We start from the raw sequence: 8219 nt of genomic DNA, 5'->3' as shown, positions 1-8219 counted from the left end.
GATAGATAGATAGATGGTCAGTCAGTCCAGAAAAACAAATCACCACATTGGCCCTGTCTAAGTAAGAATGTGTATTTCATTCTTTCTCTGGAGTCCCCTCCTTCTCCCATCTATTGGACATTGAACAAGCTCCTTCCCCAAACACCAGGAGTACAAACTATGAATTCAAACTTAACTACACCCTAACTTTTGGGGTCCCTGGCTCCCATTATTCCCCTTCCCTCACCCTGGATTCCAGATGTAACGACCTGCTTGCTGTTACTCAGCCTATATTGCCGTCTCTACATGTCTAGGCTGCCTTGAAGACCATTGTCCATCACAGGAGTGCACTCTCTTTACCTCTGTCTCTTGGAATCCCTGGTTCTTTCAGTTCTGCCTCCCTAAATGAGGCTTTTCTAAACCACTCCAGCTGTTAATGAACCCTGTCCAATTGACCTTACATTTACTTGGTATTTCTTTGTTAGTTTATGTGCACATGTTGTTCCCTCCACCCCAAAGAAGACGTAAGCACTCAGAGGGCAGTTCTGTTTCATTTTTTTTCATCCTTCTATCTCTGACACCTAGCACAGTACCTAGAGCATTTTTTTTTTGCAATTGGGGTTAAATGACTTGCTCAGGGTCACTCAGCTAGTAAGTGTCAAGTGTTTGGTCTGAGGCCAGATTTGAACTCAGGTCCTCCTGACTTCAGGGCCGGTGCTCTATCCACTGAGCCACCTATCTGCCCCTAAAGCATTTTTAAGGTATAAGACAAGCCCTGGCTTGTTCTGGGATTTAGCATTCCTGCCAATCACTCACTGCTCTTCATCTTTAATTGCCTACATCACATACCTAGATAAAGCTCTATAAAAATTGTGGATTTATTTATTGTTTGATCTTACCAATTGGGAGTGGGGAGGGGAAGGAGGGACCTGTGATTAAATCGATATAACAAATCCCTGATGAAGAAAATGCTCCCACCAATGTAGGTACATCTTCTCTGTAAATTATAGTCTTAGAAAGTTATCTAAGGCACTAAGAAGTTAAGTGATTAATCCAGGGTCACACACTAAGCACCTGGCATTCTTCTGGCTTCTAACTCAGCTAAAACCATCCTTTTTATCATCCTGATAATTGATCACCAGCCATAGTTTGTTCTAGGTTTTAGCATTCCTGACATTATTCTGAAAGGATGCTGGCATTCATTGTAATTCATCCTTACTTGCCTGTGTTTGGACAGACTTAATACTTCAATGGATTGTTTTATTGATTTGGGCACTCCCTCCAGAGGTGCAAATCTTAACCCATCCATTCTTTATTTTTTTGTAATTCTTGCCCATATTTACCATAAATCCTTCATAAAGGATCAACCTAACACATTAGAGGATTTTTTTCTGGGTCTTTTAGTATCTCCTGTTGTGGCATGAGCAATATTTTAGCCCCACATTCCTATGAAGGTTGGGCTGGGTTTGTTTTGGGGTTTTTTTCCTTCACAAATATTGAGACTATCCTTGGGACTTCATTGATTCAGGGGGCTAAGGGCTTGAGCAACTGACTTCACTTTAGGGTTGAATGAGTTAAAATGGCTACAAAGAGTTCTAGCTACTCTCTGATGCTTGACTGGGGAGCTGAATCAATTTGCAGTACCCTTGGTGCATATTATTATTGAATATTCTTCTGTCGTGACTAAATAAATCTCCTTTTGTTAAATGTTGAATGACCTGCAGGTTTCAGCCAAAACCCTACTCTCTACAGGAAGACTTCCCTAACCCCTCTTAATACTAGTGCCTTCTGTCTGTTCATTATTTCCTATTTGTCCTGTGTATAGCTTGCTCTGTGTATATGTATAATTATAAATAATTATAATGTGTATAATTATAAATAATTATAATGTGTATAATTATAAATTCCTTGAGGGCAGGGATTACCTTGTGGCTCTTTTTGTATCCCCAGCACTTAGCACAGTGCCTGGTACATAGCAGGCACTTAATAAATTATTATTGATTGATTACAAGTGTCTCATTTAATTCCAATATTGAACCAAAACTATTAGGGAATTGGCCTGAATCAGGCCTAGTCCAAAACACATGGACAGCACTGTAACACTTGGGTTATCCTTCTTATTTCTCACTAAGATTGAGAAGTGTTAGATTTCACGACTGATGTGTTTTCTCTTGAGATCAAATGCTTCCTTGACTATGTCTCTTTGTAAATTTTTTTTTTTAGTTTTTAGTTTTCAACATTCACTTTTATAAGATTTTGAGTTCCAAATTTTTTCTCCCTCCCTCCCCTTCCTCCTCCATCCTCCCCAAGACAGCATGCCAGCTGATATAGGCTATACATGTACAATCATATTAAACACATTTCCACATTATCGACTATGTCCCTTATGCCAGTTTTCATTGGTTATATGCTGCAGCCTATTATTATACCCAATCTATACTTTTCCAAATTATCACCTGATAATTTGATTACAAAATTACATAGCCTCAGTGCTTACCTACACCAATCTATACCTGGAAAAGAGCCCCAGCTACAACATTCTTGATAGGAGGTTGTCCAGTTTCTTCTAGGAAAACCTCCAATAAGTGTGAACCCACTACTTTTTGAAGCAGCCCATTCCATTTTGGGTAGCTCTAATTGTGGGTAGAGCCAGGGCCTGGAGTCAGAAAGACCTGAGTTCAAATTGGGCCTCAGATACTTACTAGCTGTGTGACCCTGGGCAAGTCACTTAACCCTGCTTGCCTCAGTTTCCTCATCTGTAAAATGAGCTAGAGAAGGAAATGGCAAACCACTCCAGTATCTTTGCCAAGAAAACCCCAAATAGGATCATGAAGAGTTGGATACAACTGAACAACAACAACAATTGTGAGGAAGTTTTTCATTACATCATTTCATTTCATTACATCAACCCTTACATTAATCTCTTTAGTAGCTCCCTCTAATTACCCTGGTTCTTCCCTCCAAGGCAAAAGAGAGCAAATCTAACCCTCTTCCATATGACAGTCTTTTTAAATGTCTGACAATAGCTTTAAAATCCTTTACCCCTTCCCTTACTCCAAATCATTGCTTCTTTTGGCTAAATATCCCCAATTTCTTCAAGTTATCTACATGTCAATAGCTGAATGGCCTTCATCATTAGATTTTAAGACTGGTATTTATTCCATGATTCACAGTCATATAGCATCACTGGGAGAATTTGTTGTTGTTTAGTCATTTCAGTTGTGTCCAACTCTTTTGTGACCCCATTTGGGATTTTCTTGGCAAAAATACTGGAGTGGTTTGCCATTTACTTCTCCAGCTCATTTTACAGATGAAAAAACTGAGGCAAACAGAAATAATTGACTTCCCTGAGGTCACACAGCTAGTAAGCAACTGAGGCCAAATTTAAACTCAGGTCTTCATGAATCCAGGTCAGGTGCTTTATCCATTGTGCTACCTAGTTGCCTCTACTGGGCGAATACTGATGCTTAAAACATATGCTCTGTTGCCAAGGAGCAGCTCAAGGTCATTGAAAACACAGCTAAATATTCCAATGTAATCTAGTCTTCTCCTCTCACATTCTGGATGTAGCTCATCCACTATCTATTGAAAATAAATATAATGATGGACTAACTCAATGGCCTTCTCAGTCAACATCATATAATAATCTAATTCATATAATTAATTCTTATAGTTTTTCTCATGTGAATTCCTAGGCTAATCTCTTTTTGAGTGGCCATGGATCTCATTGCAAAGGCTCTCAAGCATTCAAGATTTGAGTCAACCAATAGAGTACAGTGCATTCCCCCAAACTAGAGCATCTGGTAGAACATCTCTGTATATAGAGAGAATTCCTCTTCCATTTGAACTCTGTCCAAGATACTCTCCATGACATAGGAGAATCTCTATCATGCATGTGCCTCCTTGTTTATGCCTAGCAAGAGATAAGCAATCAATCAAAGGATCATCTCTGTGGGTGCATCTATCAAGCAGCCAAGAAGTTTGTCTGATATTAACATTTGCATTGAGAGGTGTTGTTGGGGAAGAGCCTATAAGACCATGTTTTACTTGAGTTAAATACTTTTTAAAGGGTAATTAGTGAAGGATAAACACATCTTTACACCTTTAAATGACTAAGAAGGTGTGGTCTGCCATAAGAATTATCTGTGAACATTTACCTGTTCCCTTCTTACATGTACATAAGGTATACACCTGATTTATGCATCCATTCTTTTAAAACAATATAGAGACAATTTATGGGTTAATTGTCACTGATGTTTCCTGAGTTACCTTTTTTGGATTACATCCATAGAAACTGTGATCTTTTTCATTTTTCTGAAAATTTTTTCTCTGTGAGATTATCTTGAAAATTTGTCCCTAGGTGCCTTGGAAATTGAATTGCTTCAAGGTCAAATTTCCTCTGTTTGCATCTCTTCAGTTCCAGCCATTTTGCATGATTTCATTTGCTTGATTACCATTTTCACCTCTTCACGCACATTAGTTAACTCAGGTGTTAGAGTTCAAACCTGGTGGATTTCACCTCACTAATAATGAGAAGAGATCACTATAGAAATCTATTCCATTTCACATCTTTCTTTCTTATTTCATCAATAAATCTTCTTGTGTGCCCATTGTCCTGCAGCCCTTCCAACAATTATCAGCTTCCTTTTTTGTCATACAGTATTTGCTAATCTTACGGGTATGAGGCAGAATCTTAGAGTTGTTTCAATGTGCATTTCTCTAATCATTAGTAATTTGGAATGTTTTAAATATCATTGTCAATAGCTTTTATTTCTTTCTTTGAGAAATGCATGTTCATATCCTTTGATTGTTTAAGGAACTGACTTATTCTTATTTATCTGAATTAGTTCCTTGTATATATTGAATATCAGACCTTTATCAGAGAATCTTGCTGTAAAGATTTTCTCCAGTTAACTGCTTTCCTTCTGATTTCAACTATATTGATTTTATATATATTAAAAATGTTTTAATTCTTTGCAATTAAAATTGTCCACTTTGTCTTCTGTAATACCCTCCATCCTCTGGTCGTGAATGCTTACCCTATCTACAACTGTGAAAGGTTCCTCATCCCTCTAATTTGTTTACAATATGACATCAAAGATATGTTCCCATTTGTATCTTATCTCTATGCATAGTATGATATATTAGTCTAAACCTAATTTCTGCCAGACTTTTTTCTAGTTTTCCCAGCAACTTTTGTTGAATTGCATTTTCACCACTTGGGGTCTTCGGGTTTAGAGAACATTATGATACTATATTCATTTGCTTCTATGTGTTGTGTACCTAATCTATGCCATTGATCAATCTTTCCATTGTAGGGCATGCATATGTTGCCCATGTAAGTTATGTGTGTGTCCACATAGATCTATCTAGATACTATGAATAAACGCCTCTAGAATCTCCTTTGCCCACCCCTCTGCAAGAGACATTTTGATCCCTGCTACAAGGGAAACAGGAGATTGAAGATACAAGGCTGGCCACTCTGCTGTCCTCAGAGAGAAGGGACATTGGGCTAGGCTAGGATTATATCTAGCTTCCCCCCCAAAAAAAACTTTAGGGAAAAAATTTTTAAGGCAATTGGGGTTAAGTGATTTGCCCAGGGTCACACAGCTAATAAGTGTCAAGTGTTTGGTTGTAAGCCAGATTTGAACTCAGGCCCTCCTGACTTTAGGGCAGGTGCTCTATCCACTGCACCACCTAGCTGACCCAGAGAAAATAATTTTAAGGTTCAAGCTGAGCTCTTAATCACTATCCCTTAATGGGGATGGAGTGTCCCAGAACTACTCCAAAGGCTGGACACTCTTACCACCAAATGCCAATTACACAAAGATACACAGTGAAGAGTAAATAGCAAACAGATAGTAAAGAAGTTATACAGTTTAGAATATATCAGACAATATACACAGTGAATGAGGAAAAGATCTCAGTTCAACTATAAGAGAAAGAAAGATTCCCAGATCTTACCAAGGAGAAATTCTCTAAAATCCCTGGCATAGTAAACTGGCTATAGGAACACGGGTGCTGCCTCCTCTATGTGCCAACTTTTTCCCAGAATCTATCTCTTCCTTTAAGAACCCTTCCTTAAAGACAATCTGGAACCATTGATCCTCCTGACTTAAAGCTAGAAGCTGGAAGAACAAGGATCTGTCTTCTCCAAAGTTCTCACCTCTCACATAGGCATAGAGCCATCAGAGTGTAAAGTAATCAGTCTCCATCAATGAGAAGAGTCTTATGCAAATATGCTTGAATCTCAGATTACACTATGTTTCAACAAGTACCAAATAGTTTTGTTGATTACTACTTTGTAGCATAGTTTGAAATCTGGAATTGTTAGGCCTCTTCCTTCCCACTTTTTTTTTCATTATAACTCTTCGTTCTAAGATGAAGCTCAAGAAACATTTTCTGCCTTTTCTGATCCCTCCAACTACTAGTGCCCTCCCTCTAAAACTACTTGTACACAATTGCTTTGCATATATTTTATTTATTCAGTTTGTATTTGTGATATATATATATATATTTATAAAATGTTAGCTCCTTGCAATTTGGAATTGTTTCTTTCCCCTACACCCAGCAAATAGTCGGTCCTTAATAAATACTTGCTGAAGGAATTATTTCTCTTGAGATTATTGATCTTTTGTTCTTGCGATAAATTTTGTTGCTATTTTTCTAGCTCTATAAAGTAATTCTTTGGTAGTTAGATTGACATGACACTGAATACAAAAGTTTAGTTTGGGTAGTATTGTCATTTTTATTATATTGGCACGATGTAACCATGAGTAATTAATATTTCTTGCATTACATAGGTCCTTTTTTTTTTTTGTAAAGAATGTTTCATTATTTTAAAGATTTTCCTGTAGCAACTCCAGGTGGGAACAGTGAGTTAAAGAGAAAAATTTACCTTGTAAGAGCTGGTTCCTATGACTGAAACTAATTTGTCAAAGCCCAGAGTCTTGTGGGGGCCCTTGGTTACAGGTTACTTTTACTAGGTAAGTTCATTAAATGCCTTTGCTCTGAACAAATTGTGTCCCTTGGCTGATGAAGAAAAGTAAATAGTGGGATAAGGGATAAGCAGTCAGTCTGAGTGGATGGAGATGGAGATGGAGACCCAGAGTACCCATGCTCACTTTTTATGGGGGAAACCCTTGTTGGTTCAGGGAGGGGCCAGCTGCTACAAGTAGAATTCAGTATGATTTGCTCAGTTCCTGTTTCCCAAATCCTCATATAGGTGGACTTGCCAGCCTAACCTAAAAAGTGTGAGGAGTAAGCATAAGTATGCTTTTGTCTTAGTATTGACAGGTCAGTTAGTCAATTAGACAACAAGTATTAAGCACCTGATTCTGACTGGTCTGCTCCCACTCCAAACGGCCTCAATACCAAGGGTTGTACGGTCATCATAATCTGGATACCTTACACTCCGATGTGGTAGATTGTTCTCCCACCATGAGTACCCCACCTGCCAACCTGCCCCATGCTAGATGCCAGAGATCAGCCCTGGTTAGGATTCTTAAATGTTGAGCTCTATGACCCTGGGGCATAGAATCAAGCTATTTTGACTAAATAAAAATATCTTTATGTTTCTTTAATTTCTTTACTCCTTTCTTTCTCACTTTCTTATTTCCACTATTTAGCTAGCAAATATTTGGTCAGTAAACTCAGTAGGGATTTTAAAGAAAAGTAGGTTAAATTAACATACTGCAAGCAGCATGACAATGGGGAGGCAGCCTTAAATTCCTGTCTCCTTCAAACAGTGCTCAAAGGAGAGATAAGGCAAGGACAGTTATCTGAGCACCCCTGCTGCCCAAGAGGTGATGGGGGGGGGGGAGCAAATGAGTGATCAATCTCTTCCCTGGTGCTGGGAAGCTAAGGAGGCAGCAGTGTCTGAGAATTGGCATCAATTTTCAGACAGCACTAGTTGCAACAGACAGAAGCCCCAGCCACCGGCCTCAGCCTTTCACAACAAGGAAGGCCGGTGGTGCCGTGCTGTGCAGGGCCCGGGAGCAACGCTAACCCAGGAAACTGCAGAAACCCTCCCACTGATTGGCAATGCCTGGTTGGGAGGATACCAGGATTCGTCAGCGTGGAAGTCTTTGCAGCAGGAAGCAAATTTTCCCATTGCAGTTTTTGCTGTTCTTGTGTGCTGGTAAGTCTAGTGCCTTGTAAATGTTTGTTTAATGCTCATTCTCTCCTCCCAACACACACACACACACACACACACACACACACACACACACACACACACA

General features: G+C 39.0%; 1 protein-coding gene and 1 long non-coding RNA gene across 4 annotated transcripts in view; one reads left to right on the top strand and one right to left on the bottom strand.

Annotated features, from left to right (window-relative positions):
* Nucleotides 1–8219, bottom strand: part of LOC114027549 — a 70810-nt gene that overhangs the window by 33718 nt on the left and 28873 nt on the right. The gene's annotated exons all lie outside the window — the stretch shown is intronic.
* Nucleotides 8006–8219, top strand: part of LOC114027308 (ribosyldihydronicotinamide dehydrogenase [quinone]-like) — a 24738-nt gene continuing 24524 nt past the window's right edge. For all 3 annotated transcript variants that reach the window (XM_027841401.1, XM_027841320.1, XM_027841479.1), the window contains exon 1: nt 8006–8119. The gene's annotated coding sequence lies outside the window, so the exon portion shown is untranslated. The remainder of the gene's footprint in view (nt 8120–8219) is intronic.

Source organism: Vombatus ursinus, unplaced genomic scaffold (genome assembly GCF_900497805.2).
Source record: "Vombatus ursinus unplaced genomic scaffold, bare-nosed wombat genome assembly UNPS02000577.1, whole genome shotgun sequence".
Classification (NCBI taxonomy): Eukaryota; Metazoa; Chordata; class Mammalia; order Diprotodontia; family Vombatidae; genus Vombatus; species Vombatus ursinus.
This window is presented reverse-complemented; position numbering and strand designations above follow the sequence as displayed.